This window comes from Lissotriton vulgaris, chromosome 1_1 (assembly GCF_964263255.1).
Source record: "Lissotriton vulgaris chromosome 1_1, aLisVul1.2, whole genome shotgun sequence".
Classification (NCBI taxonomy): domain Eukaryota; kingdom Metazoa; phylum Chordata; class Amphibia; order Caudata; family Salamandridae; genus Lissotriton; species Lissotriton vulgaris.
The window spans coordinates 1,563,096,091-1,563,116,854 of NC_141685.1; the positions used below are offsets into that span (position 1 = coordinate 1,563,096,091).

Here is a 20,764-nt window from a genome sequence, read left to right on the forward strand (position 1 = left end):
CGCGCACGGATTGGCTGGAATAGCGGAACACCAAGAGAACATTTCAAAGCTTTCGGAATAAGTAATTTTGATTTAAAACATGAGTTATTGGAACGATAGTGAGATAAAGAAGTCCTCATGGTTTCATAAAGTGAAACATTTGTTTAAACCGGACAAGAAAATTGAAACGCGTGGTGGTAAATTACTTCATAAGTACAAAACACCTGCAGCTTATATGGAAGGCAAATATGGCTATCATACTGTAATTTGGTTTGACAATTGGATGCATTACACTAAAAATGATGGCGTATTAGCCTGGCCGGAAGATGGGTCATTTAATATGAAAGTTTTGAGAAACCCGAGAGGAAAAATGATGGATCTTGTGCTGAAGCCTAGACCTACACAATTTGAGCCATTGGTTGAATGGGAAGTTGAGATGATGGAACTTGAGCGTGAAAGCAAATGCTTAGCACCTAGAAATTCAAAGTATATTCTAAATAGAGAAACACATGAAGACAAAGTGAGACCCTGGAGAAAGGCAGACATGTATGATGGTGTGAATCCAGTGAGAATAATGATTACTGAAGATCTAGAACAAAAGAAAGCTCAAAAGAGACTTGATGAGGAACTAGATGATGCAGTTTTAGAAGACATTTATGCTACTAAACGCAAACCGCCACCTTATCAATTAGATTCTCAATCTACCCCGAGAGTTTCTACAGGAACTTCTCCAAGTGCACCTCCTAGGGAAGTTGAGGAAGGTTCTCCCAGATTTTTAAAATTACCTGAAAGAGTAGGGTCAATAAATATTTGTAGTACACCTAGAGAAAATAGATTTCCTCAACAGGAAAATAATTTTGAGAAATCAGGAAGGAATACTTGCTGACATGCCAGAAATTTCTAGTTACAATAAAGCGAAGGAAGATTTAATTCAACAATTGACAAAAAGCATGGAAGCAGTGACAGTACCGGTAACTATTGGTCCTGTTGTACCAGTTTTCGATCAAGGAGAAAATAGACATACAGCTTTGACAGTTCCATTAAATGCAGAAATTCAAAAAGTGGCTGAGAGATTTTATTCGGAACTTTCAGAAATACATAGAGAAAAATCTATGATGCCAAATTTAACTTTAAATGGGAGTCTGTCAGGTTCTCAAACACCATCTGTGGCAGAATCAGATCCAGGTCCGTCAGAGAGAAGCCTAAACAGAATAGATTTAACCCAAAATGCATTGTCCCCAGAAGCTTTTGATTATAAAAAGCTTGATGTTGCAAAATTAAAGGCCGATTTAGAAGAATTGATTATTGGCACAATTGGTACTGACAGTTTGAAATTGTATCAGGATGATGAACTTCTTTTTATTTGTAAGAGTATTCAGTGGAAAACGAAAAACAGTTATGAGCAACTGGAAGAAATGGCTGCTGAATTAGAAATTGATTTGAGTAAACAGAAACATTTGCAGAAACACTACAGAGTGGATTTTTTCTGAAAAGGATATTGACAATCTCAATGCTGCTGGAAGAATGGCCCATATAAAAGAATTAATAAGTTTTCTCAGAAAACTAGGTGAAATAGGGAAATGGAGAAGAAAATGGTCAAAGAATAAAGAACAGGATAAAAGATTGAGAAACAAAGTGGTTTCATAATTTCCAATGAGGGAAATAGCAGGAGGAGGGTATGTGCATGTTCCTTGGTCCAGGCAGGATATTCTGCTGTTTACCAATGATTTCCCTCGTTTGAGAGAAAAGCCAGTTGAATGGTATCGACAGGTAGACAGATTTATAAAAGTGTCAAAAGTTCTGTGGATTGATCTGGATGGATTCTTTGACATTGTTGTCCCATCAGATCTTTGGACAGAATGCAAAATTTCTGTGGATTGGCCAAAAGAAGAACCTGCCCGAGACACAATTACAGGTGCCCCATCAAAAGATGTTATGGACATTTATAATAAAGTAATCTATTGGCTGAAAGGGAAAATTCCCCCGAAAGAAGTGGACTGGGTTAAAATTGACAGAACAAATCAGGAACCAAAAGAATCAGTACATTCATTTTATGGGAGATTACTGTTAGTCTTCAAACAGTACAGTGGCTATGAAAAATTAAGTGAAAAGGACATGAGCCACTTTATTTACAGATTTGTTTATGGCCTGAGACCTGAAATTGGTGAAATGATTAAAAATGGAATTGTGTGCTGGCAATCACTTTCAGTTGATGACATCCTGAGAAAGGCAAAATATTGCAGTGACGAGATAGATGCAAAGCAGAAAAACCTCAAGGAGAAGGCAATGTGGGCACAAGTGAAGGTAGCAGAGCAACAACAACAGCAGTTAGCTTCTATGCAGCAGCAGAATCAAGGCAAATTTAAGAATAATTTTAATAATAATAACAAGCCTAAATTTAATGTAAATGTTGAAGAGCTAAAACAAAAGCTCCCATGTTTTAATTGCGGCGAAATTGGACACTGGAAACGAGAGTGTAAAAACCCGCCCAGAAATTTTAAAAATAATTCATTGAATCCACAGGTGCAGTGTGAGTTAAATCAACAGCAACAGTTAAACGAGTTAAGTCAGCAGCGACAGCTACAGCGACAGGTAGCAAATCAGCAGAGCCAGATTCAGCAGAACCAGATACAGCAGAGCCAGGTACCACAAGCACCATTTCCTAATAGTGCTAATGCTCAGAGGTTTACACCCGAAACAGGTTTCTGTGGAGGTAATCAGGTAAATAATGTGTCAAGAGTTAACATGTCAAATGCTTCTCAATTTTGGCTGAAAAACAAGGAAGAGAGTGATTCATCAGAAGATTATTCATGACGGTGCCTTAGAGAGGAAGAAGAGGGTGTGCTTGGACCAACTCTTGAGGTAGATCAGTCTGGTCCATTTGTGAATGGTAAAGTGAACGACGTTGATATCACTTTCCTTGTGGATACAGGTGCTACCCGTTCTACTGTTAGATCAGCAGAAATAGAAAACCTTCCTCTCTCTGGTGAGTCCATTCAAGTTGTAGGTGTAGCTAACCTGCAAATTAAAACAAGTTTAACAGAACCAATAAAAGTGGAGATTGGAAATTACAAAGATAAACACAGGTTTCTAGTTTGTGACAGCAGTTCTGTGAATCTGTTGGGTCGTGATATATTATGCTAAATGAATTGCAAGATATATTGCTCACCAGATGGCATTGAAATGCAAACATCAGAAGAAGATGGGCTTTATAAATTGACAATGTTGATGGTTGATGAAGAAAAGAAATTACGGTTTCCTGTTTTTGACAAAAATGATTTGCCAGAGGAGCTCAAAGCCATTTAATCCAGAAATTTGGGATCTAACTGGGAATGACATGGGTCTTATGAAAAATATAGATCCAGTAAAAATTACTGTAAAGCAGGGAATAGATTTTCCAAATGTTCCTCAATACAAAATGAAAGCTGAGACAATTGAAGGTGTTATTCCAGTGATTGAAAAATTCATAAGTCAAGGTGTGCTAAAAGAAATTGAGAGCAGTCCATGTAACTCACCGATTATGGGTATTAAAAAGCCAAATGGAACATATAGAATTTTTCAGGATTTGAGAAAAATTAACCAAATTGTTGTTCCATGTTGCCCAATTGTTCCAAACCCTGTGGTAATTCTTTATCAGATTCCGCATGACGCAGAATGGTACACGGTCATTGACCTGTGTAATGCCTTCTTTACAGTTTCATTGCATCCAGAAAGCCAGCAAATGTTTGCATTTAGGTTCCAGAATCGCATTTTAGCATGGTGTCGTATCCCACAGGGGTATACTGAGAGTCCATCTATCTTTAATAAGTTATTAAAGAAGTCTCTGGAAGATCTGATATTGCCTGGAAATTCTACACTGGTTCAGTATATTGAGGATTTGCTCGTGGCAGCAAAAACACGAGAAAATTGTGTAACTGATACCATTACTCTTTTAAATCGTTTGGCAGATGAGGGACATAAAGTGTCACCTGCAAAATTGCAGTTTTGTAAACAAGAAGTAAAGTATCTTGGTCACAGAATTGCAAAGGGAACAAGACAAGTGACAATTGAAAGAATTAAAATGATTCGAGCAATACAGACGCCGACAACACAAAGGCAGGTAAGAATGTTTCTGGGAATGGTTGGATACTGTCGACAATGGATTAGTGGATTTTTGGTAATTGCGAAACTACTGCAAAGACTAACAAAAGCTGATATAAAAGATCCAATCAGATTGTCAAAAATTGAATTGGAAGCTTTTGAAAAATTAAAAAGAAGCTTATGTGAAGCCCCAGCTTTGGGTATCACAGATTATGAGAAAGAATTTGAACTGTACTGCAGCGAAAGAGAAGGATGTGCATTGTCTGTTTTGATTCAGAGACAGGGAAAACTGAGAAAGCCAATTGCATATTTCTCAGCTGTTTTGGATCCTGTTGCAAAAGCTTTGCCAGGGTGCTTAAAAGCAGTGGCTGCAACAAGTGTACGTCTTGAACAAAGTGAGGGTATTATTATGGGATTTCCTGTGAAAGTATATGTACCCCATTCAGTTGAAATTCTTCTTACCAGAAGCAAAACTCAGCATTTGACAAGTAGCAGATTGACAAAATATGATAAAACAATTCTGGGATCAGATAATGTTTCAATTGCAAGATGCGTGAACCTAAATCCTTCCACATTATTGCTAGATGGAGTCATTACTGAGGTAAATAATGAAAATGACATTGACCATGAATGCCTGGATGTTGTAGATTACTGTACAAAACCTCGACAGGATATAAAAGATGTTCCTTTACCTGAATCTGACCTGGTGTATTTTGTGGATGGTTCCTGCTTGAGAACTGATGAAGGAATTCTGAGAGCAGCATATTCAGTGTGTACAGTCTCAGATGTCGTTGAGGGTTCACCTCATTATGAATTCGTTCTGCTCAGATTTCAGAGCTAATTGGTCTAATTCGAGCTTGTGAAAAAGCAGCTGGCAAAAAGGCAACCATAGTGACTGATAGTCAGTATGGATTTGGTGTAGTTCATGACTATGGACAGCTATGGTCTCAAAGAGGTTATTTAACCTCTGCAGGTACGCCAATCAGAAATGCAAAATTGATCAAGAGATTGATTGATGGCATTCAGTTACCAGAGCAAATTGCTGTTGTCAAGTGTGCTGCTCACAAGAAGGGAGAAGATTACATCACTAAAGGAAATGCATATGCAGATGAGATTGCAAGGTACTGTGCTAAAAACAATTATTCAATCAATCGGGAAAAAGACAAAAGTCACATGTTGAATTCTCTCATGCTAATTTCTGTAGTTGAAACATGGCAGGGGGTAAAAGAATTACAGGATGAGGCAGAAGATAAAGAGAAAAACACATGGTTAAAAGCAGAATGTAGACAGCGAGAGGAAGATGGAGTTTGGGTTTACAAAGATGGAAGGCCTGTAAATCCAAATTGCATGATTGCTGACATGGCACGGATGTACCATGGTCCAGGGCATTTAGGAAGAGATTTAATGATCAGACTATTCAGAGAAACATGGTTTAGTCCAAAGTTCAGAATCATTGCAGAGTCACTTTGCCAAAGATGTTTAACCTGTCAACAGATGAATCCGAATAGGAAAACTGTTGTAAGCATGGGAACCATAGGACGGGAGGGTGGTCCATTTACCAGATTACTGATGGATTTCATTGACATGCCGAAGCACAACAAGCTAAAATATGTGCTTGTGTTTGTTTGTCTGTTTTCAAGATGGGTGGAAGCTTTCCCAACTCGTCACAATGACTCAGTCACTGTGGCAAAATTACTTTTGAGGGAGATCATACCTAGGTACGGATTTCCGGTAACTATTGAAAGTGATCGCGGAACGCATTTTGAAAACAGATTGCTGAAATTGGTTTGTGAAGCTTTAAACATTGAGCAAAAGCTGCATTGTGCATACAGACCAGAAGCATCAGGTGTTGTTGAGCAGATAAATGGAACTATCAAAAACAGGATTTCAAAAATGTGTTTAGCAACAGGAGTGAAGTGGACAGATGCTCTTCCACTTGTTCTGATGTCATTGAGAAGCACTCCAGAGAAAGACAGGACTTAGTCCCCATGATATTTTAATGGCTAGAGTAATGAGGCAAGCATTTGTTCCAGTTGGCAAACTATTGAGTATTAATGATAGTGCGATCATTGAATACTGTCAGAATCTTTCTGATGTAGTTAATTCTGTATTTCATCAGGTGGGAACAGATGTAATTACAAAGGAGAAAGAACAAGCTCATGATATGTTGCCTGGAGACTGGGTGAGGACTAAAGTTCAAAGAAGAAATTGTTTAGTACCAAGGTGGCAGAAAGCAAGACAAGTCATTTTGGTTACAACAAATGCAGTCAAGTATAAAGGGCTGAAAAGGTGGGTGCATGCGAGCCATACTATTCGTGTACCACCTCCTGAAAATTCTGATGAAGATAGTGAGACGACAACTGATTCAGATTCAGAAGGAGAACCTGAAGATCCTGAGTCTGATGATCAGCAAGAAAATCAACATCTGGAGAATCTAGATGAGAATCAGAACTTGAATGAAGAAGATCTAGGTATAGAAACTGGAAATCAAGGTGTTGATGAAGATGTGTTAGAAAAAGAATCTCAAAAAGAAAAAGGAGATTCAGGAGCAGAAGATTCTGAGCAAGATAGAAATCTAATCCAGGAGAGTATTGAAAGGCAGAGAAGTAACTCTGTGTGCAGGAGCAAGAAACCTGAAACTGGGAAGTTAAAGGTGATTCCTGAAGAGGAAGAATTACCAAATACCAGCTGTAAGGGTGATGTTGTTCCTAATGGAGTGAAGCTGCCGAGTAAAGAAGTTCCTAGGTACAGATTTGAAGTCTCAGATACAGACAGTGATGTAAGTGATGAAGAATCGGAAATAAGAAAATTCAGAAAAAGAGCTTGGAAAGCTGAATGTAACGAAAACGTGCCAAAGAAGAAAATCTTGAGAAAAGGAGATATTTGGCCTGAAGATAATTTGAAATTCAAACTGGTGAAGAAATCAAAAGAGCAGATCAACGATGTATCTAGTCAGGGAGGTGACTGATAAGAAAAACGAAAATAAGAAAATTGAAGTAATCACTCGTAAAACAAAAAGAGTAATAAAGCCAAATCAGAAGTATAAGTCCCCAGAGTGGACTTACATAATTATTCCGCCAATTGTTGAGGTGGGAAGTAGTAGTCAAGAAGATTTGGAAGAAGCTAGTGACAATGATTGATGTCGTTTAATTTTGAATAAAGGTTTTGATTCCAGGCATAAGGCTGAAGAAAATGTGTTAGATGACTTTAGGTCGAAGAAATTGTGTTTAATTGGAAAGCACATATTCATGTGACGCAAGATCGAAGAAAAGCTGTTTAGGGCTCTTTTAAAAAAAAATTTTTAAAAAGGGGGGATATTAGTTTTATAGTTTTTACATTGCATTATTTACATTACTTTACATTTTTGTTTTTCAATTATTTTAAATTTTTGTTTTTCAATTTTGATCATTTTTCAAAATGCCTAGTTCAGATACTTCAAGGTGTTCAATTTTGAGACGATGTTGCAAAATGTCTTCAATTTGTGTGGTTTTATTCATTTTAGTTTGGTTAATATTAGCTGTAGTGTACCCTTTTGGTATTGACAAACAGAAACTTAAGACTAATATAACAAGTAAGGTAGAGACTAAACATGAGAAACATGCTGGCAAGTCTAGCATAATCCAGAGATCCATCAAGATAGATCTGTTGGAGATTTCTCTAGCAATTCATTTTCAAGGCTTCTGTCTGAATATGTTAAAGTAATGAATGTTAAAGATTGTTATGTCTTTGTGAAGCTGCCTGCTTCTGTTTCAGAGGGGGTTACTTATAACATGTTACCTCTCACTTATGGCATTACTTGCAGTGTAATTGCTAGCCTGTTTTATCAAACTGGTCGTCTGGAGTATTATTACTCAGATTTTAATGAGATTTTTGCAAATCTCAAAGTTGTAAATAGCTTAAACAAAGTAAAACCTGCGAAACAGATGAGGGAATTCTTTTTAGTTACTAATGAACTTAACTACGAATATGCTTAAAGAAATAACTCAACATGCAAAATGAGAGCAGAAAAAACCACTTTCCTGAATATGGTTGAGGAGAGAAGGGCTGTTTACAAGAGAAATGAGATGCTTAAACATGCTAAGTCCAAGTACTGGCAAATGGAGGATGCTAAGCTTAACGGTGTTAACACAAATGCAGCTATTCATATAGATGAACCAGTTAGTGGTAAATTTTGCATTAGAAGAGATAGCACACTTTATGATAACTTTTTTTGTGGGTGCTAGTCAATGTGAGGATACCTATCGTATCATAGGGGGATGGGGATGGGGATTTAAAGGTGGTAAGAATCAAATTTTTCCTGGAATTTATTTTATTTGCGGCAATAAGGCATATTTTAGCCTCCCAGACCACTGGTATGGGACATGCTATCTTGGATTAGTCTTTCCAAAAATTTCTCATGTTGACAGAAATGAAAGGGGTACTTTTGAATTTGGTGAACACCTGAATAGGTACACAAGAGAAAGCTTTACAGAAGTCCTGGGAGACATCTTTAGTGCTGTCATTCCTATGGTGGGAATTACCATGAATTCAATCAAAACCAGAAAGGTTTCTACAATTGTAGATAGATTGTCAACAGATACTGCAAGTGGTTTCCAATTAGTCAATACAGAACTGGTTGCTACCAGAAGCATGGTTATGCAGAATCGTCTTGCATTAGACATTCTGCTTGCAAAAGAGGGAGGAGTCTGTGGGGTCTTACATGTCCAGCATTGTTGTACTTATATTCCTGACAAGAGTCGGAATATAGAGTCACTTATTAAAAATATTACAGAGTTTCATGAGGAAATAGAACCCCTGGAAGAAGAAAGTTTCACTGAACGAATAGGCAAAAGAATGGAGGCTATAAAAGAATGGTTTTCAGAAATTGGTGGCTCCATCATTGGCAAAGTGCTCTATCGAGTAATTGTCATCATTGTGGTGATATTGCTGCTAAAAATTAGTTGCATGATCCACAAGAGAAAGGAGCATCAGAGAGAAAAGAGGAGGATTTACAAACTCAGAAAGGAACAGGAGAAGGAATATGAGTTATAAGAGATGCGAAGGGCTCAGTTTGAAAGTGTTGAGCAAACAGCAGAAACAGGGGTTTAGGGAGACTAATACTGAAAGAATTCAAAGTGTGATGTCTCTAAATTGGGTTCAAAATTTTCTACATTTTGGGTGTTGTTTGGTGATTTTTAAATCACCAGATGAGGGAGTTGATGGAGCGAGTTTCAGAATTCATTTTATTCTGCCTCGTGAAATTAATTCTCTGTAACATGAACTAATTTATTAATGAATTGTTGTATGGTTTGTATTACTAAATCAACCTAGAGTAAAATTGCACACACAAACACGTGGGACTAATATTTATGTGCTTATGTTGCATTTGCGAGTTTGTTTTGTAACACATAATTAATATGGTCTTGTTTGTCCTATTGTCTTTGTCACTATTAATGCGGCTGATCATTTTATGGCATGTGCTTTCATTATGTGTGCTTATGTGTTTGTCTATGTTGTGACTGTTTATCTATGTAAATAATGTACATATGAGTTTCATAGTGTGATCAATTAGGCCACATGATTCAGCTTCATGATTTTCTGTCATAAGTTGTATGGGCCTTGGTATTGATTAGTATGGCGAGTATTAGGTAGTGAATGGTGACAGAATTTCTATAGTGACGCTGGATCAGACCCCTGTAACAAAAGCGGGAGCGGTGCTTCTTACTAGCACCCCCACCCCGCCCACTCCCAGGGCAGGTCCAGCAGCAATCTGCCAGGGCTGGTTGCTGTTCCCAGTCCGGCCCTGGTTTAGCCCCTTTTGTCATAAAGGACCATCTGTTGCGATGGACTTCATAGGAGCAAAGAATGGAGCAGAGTGAGCATGATCCGGACATAAGCAATCACAGAGGGAGACCAAGTGATAACAGAGGAGAAGGACACTTGGGCTTCTTCTAACAGTAGAGAGAGAGCTCTAGACAGAAGACCATGAATTGGATGCATTGCTCAAACAGAAGCCAGTGCAGGTACAGGAGGGCACCGCACACATCTGCAAAATTCGGAAGACCCGCCGCCATATTTTGAATCATCTGCAACTTGGCAATTTAAAAGTCTGAAAGACCAGGATTGTGAGTTTTAACATAGCCCAACTGAGACAAGGTGGCATAGCTAATCACAGACATCCGCCTTATTTTGAGGAAGAGAAGCCAAGAATTTCTTCGTAATTTTGAGAAACAAATAAAAGAATGCCCAAGAATTTCTTCGTAATTTTGAGAAACAAATAAAAGAATGCCCAGTTGTTATGGATTTTAGTTTTGAAAGAGAGGTCATTATCAGGCTAAACTCCAATGCGGTTTGCTGCTTCCTTGAGGCTGGTGGGAGCACACAAACGAGGGTGCGATAGGGTCTCAGATCTGAAGGGCAGGGTGTCTGGAGTTATTAAGTTACAACTTTCGAGAAGGCTCTGCATGTGGTCTGCATAAAACAGCACTTGGAAACCCAAGCCTTTATAGAGCTCACCCAAAGGCTGACCACAGATGGTAAAAAGTATGTAGGAGAGTACAGATCAGGCGCGTGTGGTATTAAGGGCGAAGTGAGCATTGCCCTCCAACAGCCATCAGAAGCAAAACCCACTAAGTTGCTTTACTGAAAGCCTCCATGGTGCTTAGCTATTAAACAAAACTCATTTTTTTAAGAGCTGTAAAAGTGAATGCACCCCAGCATGTGCTGGGCTGGGCATGAGTTTACTTGTCCTGGAGGCATATGGCAGTGTTGGGTTATCAGGGTAGTGGGCGCAGCATTTTACAGTGCCAGTGTATTTGCTTCTGTATGAATGTTAAGTACTGTGGCCCAGGGTGGGCTCCACACAGCACCAGAGACAACCCAGCCAGGGTTGATTAGGTGTAAACAAATATGCGCGCCCCTGCTTCACCCCAGGCTGGTATGCTTTTGTTTTGAAGAGGGCGGGCTGCAGGAGGGCAGTTCATTATGGCGTTGGCACATAAGAGGGAAAAAGTAAGGGGTGCAGCTCATATTGTCCTTAACTCAACATGGTGAGCTTTGCTCCCGCCACCATCATTGCCTGCAGAAGCAGGATTGCAAAGCTGCAGCCTGCTTTTGTGGATTGGAACGCAAAACAGCTCTGGCAATTCTTTTTGGGACCAGCTCCTGCCTGGCCCAGGGAGAATGGACATGCTTGCTCACTGCTTTTGGTACTGGGGGTCGATATTGCAGCAACACTGCAAAACCGTCCTCCAGTAACAGAACCGGCCCCCACCATGGCAAATCTGGCTCCCACCCTTCCAGCCTCCCAGGGAAATACCCATTGCATGGTACTGCCAGTCCGGCCCAGATTGGAACCAGCCTGCACATTTCAATTGACCTGCTGGCTTCCTCGTCGGAGACCTGGATGTCCGCGTCTGTGCTCACTTTCCCTTTCTCCAGGCTCACGCCGGGGCACTCCTCGGAGTATCTGTGCGCACTACAAGTGCAAATAACATAACATGACATAACAGAACCGCAGAACCTTGTGGAGCTCTAAGCCAGATTATCCATCCCTCAGAGTGGAGAGGGGGATAGGAGACAGATTGTGACTGACCGTCCAGAAAGGAGATAAAACCGTCAAGGGCTGAATCATGCAGGCAGATATTCATACGGTGGTTGAGAAGGATAGTGATTGACAGTATCAAGTAGATGTCCAAAAACATAAGGCCAGTGGGGAAAACCAGATCTCTGGTGTGGTGGATAAAGTCAGTGTAATTAACCACAGTGGATAGTGTTGTATCCTGTTTGGAAGCTGGACTTGGTCTAGTCTAAAGGGTCGCAGGAGAAGAGTCTGTGAAAGTCATCTGGTTAAAAAGTGATCCATGATTTTAGTTCTGCTTGGAGCAGGGCAAAACATTCTTAGGGTCTCTTTGGCTGGAGCCAGCTTTTTTATTGGAAGGATAATGATTATTTTTTTTATTACTATTGTTTTTTTTTATATAAAAACAGCAGTCAAGATGCCCACTTGAATCAAAAAGGTATTCATGGCCTGATATAGGACTGGTGCAAAAGTAAGTGTGAGAGAGTCAGCAGTATAGTAGTTGGATGGGTGGAGCTTGCCGGGGCCAAAGGAAGAGGATGAGGCTGGCCAGGAAATAGGCAGATAGAGTAGGGACAGGGACTCGAACAGACGTGTTAATAAAGCTAAGTACATATAAAGCATATATGAGTTTGTCATTATTTATGTCAAGACATGACAACTGGCGACGAGGGTGGGATGAGGTGACCTGCCATCCCTGCAGAATCGAGAACGACCCGGTCCCGGGCACCAGTAAAGACATGGTCGCTGTTGCGATGTCTGTGCAACACGCAGCCGCCGCCTACAGCCCTAGGCCAGCGGTGGATGAGCCCCTCCGCGATCAGGCGATCGTGTAAGAGCCCCTCCTGAGCAGCATGAGTGAAGCGCTGCCTCTCCGGCACTGGACGCGCTATTTCGCGCCAAAGAAAAGTCGCAAGTGTGCCTGCGAGCTGTGCCAGTAAAGAGGAACTGGGAGCCCACCCCAGTCCTCCTGAAGTGCCCTGCAAGAGCAAGAGAGTACCCGACGAAGTGAGTGGCCCCCGCGGAGGCGCCAGAAGAAAAACGCCGACTTTGCCGCCTTTGGGCCTCACCCCCGATGCGTGAGAAACGGCACGCTGCGGACGAAAGAAATCGGAGCTTGCCCCTAACCTACCTTGACGGTGTAAGTGGCCTGGAAGTGGGAGCTGTGCTGCATAAGTCTTGGTGTCTGGAGACGAGATCCTCGGTGAGTGCCCAGTGCGACCGAGTGAGCTGAGAAATGAATGAAACCAGACCTCGTGGAGTATGAGAGTTTCAAGCGGGCGGCCATTTTAAAGTCAGGCAAGCCAAAGAGACATTCATGTGAAAGCTGTGAGCGGCCATTTTGAAGTCAGGCGTTTCAGTGATAAAAAAGCATTGGTGCACTATACTGTCAGAAACAAACAAGCACGAGCCAAAGCAATCACGAAATAGTAAACAAGCACAAGCCAACGCATAGGTGAAATGGTAAACAAGCACGAGCCAAGCCAAAAATAAAGAAAAAAAAATGTGTGGTGCCGACACCATGGTAACTCCGTCCACCACCCCACAACGAAATGATGTTAAACCCATCATAACGGGGTGTCACATCTGCGGCCCCCAGAACCCTTAACCCTGACCACTGGAGAGAGCATGGGCCCCAGATGGCAGGAGTGGGTTGAGGACTTTGAGGATTACACCAAAGGGTCCAAGGTGACGGAAGAGGAGGATAAATTGATCGCCCTTCGAGATCTTGCTGGAAGAGAAATTAGCAAAATAATCAAAGACCTTCCTCCGACGGATGCTGGGGACTATGGCAAGGTGCGAGAAGCTCTAAACAAGAAATTCCTACACAAGAGGAATGTAGATTATGAACAACATGCATTTCATCAAGCACGCCAAGGAAAAGAAGAAGCCATGAGCACATTCATCACGAGACTGCGTCGATTATCTAGACACCGCGAGTTTGAAACTTTTTCAATGGATGACGCCATTAGATCGCAAATCATTGATGGATGCCACTCAGACGCTCCGAAGGTGACTACTGAGGAAACATCATGAGTTAGATGACATTGAGGAAATGACCCGTGTGTAAGAACACGCCAAGAGTATTGAGACTGGTAGAACGGAAAGCCGAGAGCAGGCGTGTCGAGTACAGGCTAGCAGCGGTCGCCGAAGCTCGAGAGAAAAACAGTGGAGACCCCGACAGGTGTCCCATCACCGACACACTGAATATAGGAGGTGTGACCCCGGTCGGAGAGAAAGAAAACCAGAGAGATCGAAGAGGTGCTACAGGTGTGGATATGATTACCCACATGTAGATGCATGCCCTGCCATGGGCCAACGATGCCGAAAATGTGGACGGACAAACCACTTTGAGGCGATGTGTGAAGACTATCAAAAGGAGAGACAGAGTGAAGTGACGAGGCCATCTCGCTCGGACACCAGAAGACATCACGCAAAAGCAGTCCAGGATAGACCAAAGTCGTCTTCGGGCTCTTCACATTCCAGCCGGGAATCTCGAAGATCTCAATGGGTAAGAGATCGCCATCTAGAGACTCTAGATCAGTGTCAAGAGAATCTGAGTACACTGTTGAATAAGCGAACATGATCGCAGATCCTGATCAGCTCAAGAAATATCCCCGTTTGGACATCAGCTTGGGGAACCACGCAACTAAATTTGTGTTGGACAGTGGAGCGTCCCTGAATTACATTCCTGTGACTGAGTACGAAAGGATGAAGCCACAACCACCTCCGAGTCCTGCCCATGTTCGGGTATTCACGTGGATGCCCAAGAAGCCTCTTCCTTGCCTGGGGAAGTTTCCAACAACTCTCAGGCACAAGACTGTGGCTGTGCCAGCATCCATCCATGTAATGGAGGGCCCAGAGGCCGACTGCCTCCTAAGTTTGCCAACGGCGTAGCGCCTTCGACTTGTTGAGCTTTACAGGGTCAGTGACAATCCAGACATCATTCATAAATTCCCCAGGTTGTTCCAAGGGCTTGGGAAGATGAAAGGGTGCCAAATTCGCCTTCACATCAATGAACAAACCAGGCCGGTGGCGCAGCATCCCCGCCGAGTACCATTTCACCTCCAGCAAGCTGTCGAGGATGAGCTTCAAGAACTTTTATCCTCAGACATCATTGAAAGGACAGATGGTCCAACCCCTTGGGTGTCGCCAGTAGTCATCGTACCGAAGAAGGGCACTCCTGGCAAAGTGAGGCTATGTGTCGACATGCGCCTCCCTAACAGCTATAGAAAGGGAGCGTCACCCGGGGCCAAATCTAAGCAACATGATTTCTACACTAAACGGAGCAAGAGTATTCTCGAAACTTGATCTGAACAAGGGGTACCACCAGCTGGAGTTGTATCCCAAATCACGTTACATCACTACGTTTGCAACTCATCTTGGACTGTTCCGGTACAAACGGTTACGTTTTGGCATCTCCTCAGCTGCAGAAATTCTTCAGGAGGCCATTCGACAGATCATCCATCACTTCCCCAACGTCCTGAACTACAGCGATGACATTCTCGTGTATGGGTCTACAGTTCAGGAGCACGACAAGGCTCTGGATCGAGTGTGCCATGCCCTACTAGATGCCAACTTAACACTGAATAAAGACAAGTGTGAATTCCAACAGTCCACCCTTAAATTCTTTGGTCACATATTCTCAGGCGAAGGAATGAAACCCGACCCTGACAAGGTAGCTGCCCTAAATGAAACCAGGAGTCCCCAGGATGTTGGTGATTTGCGGTCATTCCTGGGCATGGCCAGCTATTGTGCTCGCTACATAAAGGACTATGCGACCATCAGCCATCCCCTCCGGACCCTCACGAAACAAGGGCAACCTTTTGCCTGGTCTCCTGAGTGTGAACAAGCTTTTAAAGAAATCAAGCAGGCGGTGGAGTCTGCTGACAATCTAGCATACTTCAGCCCACACAAGAAAACAGAGATCATTGTAGATGCCAGCCCTGTGGGTCTTGGTGCGATTCTGGCGCAGTACGAACATGACAAGGACTTTAGACGCATCGTTGCCTATGCCAGTCGCAGCCTGTCAGATCCCGAGAAAGCGTATTCGCAGCCCGAAAAAGAAAGTCTTGCCGTTGTGTGGGCATGTGAACACTTTCATGTCTTTATTTATGGAAAACATTTTACCATGATTACTGACCACCAAGCACTCGTCACGATCTTTGGCAATCCAAGATCCAAAATGCCACCAAGAATTGAACAATGGGGTCTACGGCTGCAAGAGTATACTTTTACAATAGTGCACAAGCCCGGCAAGTCAGAGAACCAAGCAGACTACATGTGACGACACCCGCAAGCATCGTCAGTGTCCAAGCACTCCATCGCTGAAGAGTACATCCATTTCGTGGTGGATCAAGCGCAGCCGCCAGCAGTTCCTTTGGAAGTCATCCAGGAAGCCACTGCACAAGATGCCATCTTACAGAAAGTGCTACGTCGATTGCAGACGAACAGGTGGAGACGTGACAGTGAAGGGGAAGGTAGCGATACGACTACCCAACAAGAAATGCAAGCCTTTCGACATGTGTGTGATGAACTTTCTGCCACCGAGGAAGGTTTGGTGCTAAGGGATCAGCGGACTGTAATCCCAATGCAACTACGACAGGGTGTTGTCAACCTTGCTCATGAAGGCCACAGAGGAGTGGTGTCAACGAAACGTGCCCTCCGGGAACGGGTGTGGTTTCCCCTCCTCGATCAGATGGTTGAAGCTACTCTAAAAGACTGCCCCCAGTGTCAGCTAGTCAGTCGTGGAGATCCTCCAGCTCCTCTGCAAATGACCCCATTACCTAACGGAGTGTGGCAAGAACTGGCTATGGATTTCTATGGACCTCTGCAATCAGGCAAATATATCCTGGCCATAATTGATGAATATTCACGGTTCCCCATAGCCCAATTTGTATCCTCGATGAATGCCTCCAGCACTCTCACCGTGTTGGACGAAGTGTTTGCGGCATGGGGTGTTCCCAAAGTACTCAAAACAGACAACGGCCCTCCTTTCAACGGGCACGAGTTCAGTGCCTTTGCCAAACATTTGAATTTCAAGCATCGGAAAGTCACGCCTCTATGGACGCAGGCCAACGGCACCATTGAACGATTCATGGCCACACTCAAAAAGACTTTTCAACAAGCCACCACTGAGAAAAGGGACCTGCAAGTAGCTCTCAATGAGGTTCTAAGGGCCTATAGATCGACTCCTCACGCCACCACCGGAAAGTGTCCGGCCACACTGATGCTGGGGTGACCCATAAGGACACGCACACCGACCTGGGAGGAAGCTCTCAGAGCAGTGTCACCCCTCCGTGTTCATCAAGAAGTGGTGGCGGCGGACCATCATTGCAAGGACAAAATGAAGTCATATGCGGATGCAAGAAGGAGAGCGAAGTCACCATCCTTACATGAAGGAGACTGTGTCATAGTAAAACAAGAGCAGCCAAGAAAGACAGATTGTCATTTCCGAGCAGAACCCTTACTGATTACCCAGCAGAAAGGTACCATGATAACGGCGGAGTCCGACCATAGAAGAATCACCCGGAATGTGTCACATTTCAAGAAGTGCACTCCAGACATGAAAGAATCGCTCACCAAGATGACTGGGGTGCCAGTCAATGAAAGACATGACAGATCCGATCAGGAGAGTGCGAGTCAAGCGAGAGATCCTCAAGAAGGATCTGGGACTGAGACTGGAGGTGCGTCTCTGCGACCCAGACACGAGATTCAACGACCCAGAAGACTCATCGAAGAAAATTTGAGTAAATCCGTTATTTTGTTTGTTACGAAAGGGGGAGATGTGAGAGAGTCAGCAGTATAGTAGTTGGATGGGTGGAGCTAGCCGAGGCCAAAGGAAGAGGAGGAGGCTGGACAGGAAATAGGCAGATACAGTAGGGGACTCGAACAGACGTGTTAATAAAGCTAAGTACGTATAAAGCATATACAACGAGTTTGTCATTATTTATGTCAAGACATGACAGTAAGGACTAGGGATTTGAGGACAGTTGGGAGGACAGGGGTAATTCAGTGAGCCTGATTTAAGTTTGAGGGATGAAAAAGCTTTGTAGTTAAGCTGTAGGATACTCTTTAAAAAAAAATCAGAGGGTGGTTCAGACAGCACAGCTGAGATATGATCTCATAATATGCGCCTTGAATTTTCCCAGAGAAAAAGGAGGCAAGATCTTCAAATGCTGCCTATTATTAAGTAACAAGAGAGGCCATGCAGTTAGTCGAACCAAAGGTATGGATCACCTTAAAGACATTTCTAGATAGATCAGTGTAAAATACTATCAAAGACGAAAAGGCAGTTGCTTTGGATTAATAAATGCAAGGATTTTTAAGACCAAATTTAGCTTCTCTAGCACACCCATGAATCTGGTAAATAGGTGCACGTAGGTGTTTTGGGAATGTTTAGTGTCCAGGTGGATTTTTTTTTTTTTTTAACTCTGGTAAACCACCTGTTGGGTTATTTGCTGGAGGGTGAGGTTGGGGATTCAGTGGGGCAAAGAGAGAATTGGTCATTTAACTGGGAGAGAGATTTGGAGCATTCCAAATCTCTCTCCTAGTTAAATGACCAATTCTCCCGTTTACCTAACGTCTTTGCCCCCCTGAATCCCCAACCTCACCCTCCAGCAAATAACCCAACAGGTGGTTTACAAGAGTTTAAAAAAAAAAAATCCACCTGGACACTAAACATTCCCAAAACACCACCGTGCACCTATTTACCAGATTCATGGGTGTGCTTTTATTGTTCTCAGAAAAGCCAGAGACATACTGCGGCTTCCAATGTTTCAAAGAGCTTCAATCTTCAGAACTTAGTCTTCAAGGAAGGGTTACATGCAGATGGTTGAGATATTTGATTTTTAATGCCACCACCAAAAAGACGTATGTGAGGGTGCAGACCACACTAAAAGGGGAATGGAGCATCTGCCTATGGTCTGTTTAGCAGAAAAGACAGGTCCAGCGTGTGACGTACCTTGTGTGTGGAAACAAGACAATATGGTCGAGATTAAATGTATAAAGGTCACAAATGAGTCTGGAAAATGTAACACTGAAGGAGGAGTCAGCTTGGAAATTGAGGTTTCCTAGCACAATGATGAGAAATTAGGAAAGTGCCGGTTCCTCAACATGCTCTGCAATATTCCGTGGTCAGTCCATATTGGCATCTGGTGGGCAATATGTAGGGACAAAGATCCTGGTTAGAGACAGGGAAAATGCAATTTTGCAAATGATTACCACAATTGAGCAGGAGTATAGAGAGCAGTAGTGGAGTTCAAGAGAGGGTTTGCAAAGGATACCTTACCCAACACCCCGCTTACCCAATCTTTCCTTGCGGACATTGCCGTCAGTGATGGGCGTGGCAATTTCCAAATTGTCAGTCAGGTCTCAGACAAAAAAAAAAGTTCAAAGTGATCTTTGTTCAACAGCTTGGAAATGTTACAGTAATGCTTCAAAAAGTACAGGCATTAAGCAGACCACACCTAAACCCGAAGGGATCCTTCTGCTTGCTGGAGCTGGGAGATATGGTCAGCCCTAATCCTTGCTGCTAATTCACACATTGGGCTGAATCTAGCCTTCCTATGATAAGCCTACGAATTGGTAACTTGGGAGTGCTCCAAGGTTTAGCACTGCAATGGGTGATGTGCATGCAAGATTCAATGGAATCCAGTTCAAACACTCATGAGAAAAGAAAAATGTAATTAGTAAGATAGTTTAGCACGTGCTCCGGTGCTCCTTGGGGAAACCTGCTGGGCAGAGGTTGGGATGCTGACCAGTAGGATCCCACCTTCCACCCTTTGAAGGTTGAGGAGTTTAGCGGAGTGCGGTTAGGGAATAACGCCTCTTACTTTCAGCACTGCAAATTCACAGTCAGTGCTTTATGAAAATAAAATATTGCTATTAGAAGAAAAAAAAACAATCCCAGGCAAAGAAATTACTCAAATATTATCATCACTAAACACTATTTTCGGGCGAAACAAAGCAAGAACATCCGAAGTTTCACCAAGAACTAACCAGCCAGCCAATACTTCTAGTCTTCTGCCAAGATGATAATTGGGGACAAGGTCTTAAAAAGTTCTGAATATCTTCAGGGGAGTATTAGAGTGCAAAAATCATTGTTTTAGTAAGGTGGAAATAGGACTTGCCAGTGTGGAGAGTCTGGCTGTACTTAGTTGGCCTAGTCGTTTGATTCTGCTGGAGAGCTTTGAACTTCTTGTTAGGATATATGATGTTACAACGCGGACTTTTACTCCGCATACCGTTACAACGCGGTTTTTACAACGCGGATCATGTAACAACGCATGTATTTACAACGCATTTTTTTACAACGCAGGTACCTTTACAACGCAGACCATTACAACGTAAGTATTGGTAAGTATATATTAATAAGAATAATAAAATAGTAACTTAATTTTAAAAGTATAATTTAAGTATAATTTAATGTAATTTTAAATAATTTAATTTCCGTTAATTAATTTAAATTTAAATTAATGTTACTTTATTTTTACCATGTACCCCTGTACCCCAGAAACTCTAAACTGACCCTAAACACCCCAAAAAAAATAAAGTAATTTTTTTAAATATAATTAAAATTAATTATTGTAAATTAAAAAAATTATAACTTTATTTTTACCCTGTACCCCTGTACCCCAAAAACTCAAAACTGACCCTCAACCCCAAAAATAATGCAAAGTAATTTAATTTAATTTATTTACTATTAAATAATTTAAATTTAATTTATTTTTACCCTGTACCCCAAAAACTAAAAACTGACCCTGAACCCTAAAAATACCCCTTTACCCAAAAACTAAAAACTGACCCTGAACCCTAAAAATACCCCTTTACCCAAAAACTAAAAACTGACCCTGAACCCTAAAAATACCCCTTTACCCAAAAACTAAAAACTGACCCTGAACCCTAAAAATACCCCTTTACCCAAAAACTAAAAACTGACCCTGAACCCTAAAAATACCCCTTTACCCAAAAACTGAAAACTGACCCTGAACCCTAAAAATACCCCTGTACCCAAAAACTAAAAACTAACCCTGAACCCTAAAAATACCCCTTTACCCAAAAACTAAAAACTGACCCTGAACCCTAAAAATACCCCTTTACCCAAAAACTAAAAACTGACCCTGAACCCTAAAAATACCCCTTTAC

General features: G+C 42.2%; 1 protein-coding gene across 3 annotated transcripts in view; it reads right to left on the reverse strand.

The window, feature by feature from the left end:
• The window catches only part of LOC147750815 (uncharacterized), a 702,597-nt gene that overhangs the window by 644,520 nt on the left and 37,313 nt on the right, over positions 1-20,764 (reverse strand). The window lies entirely within an intron of this gene.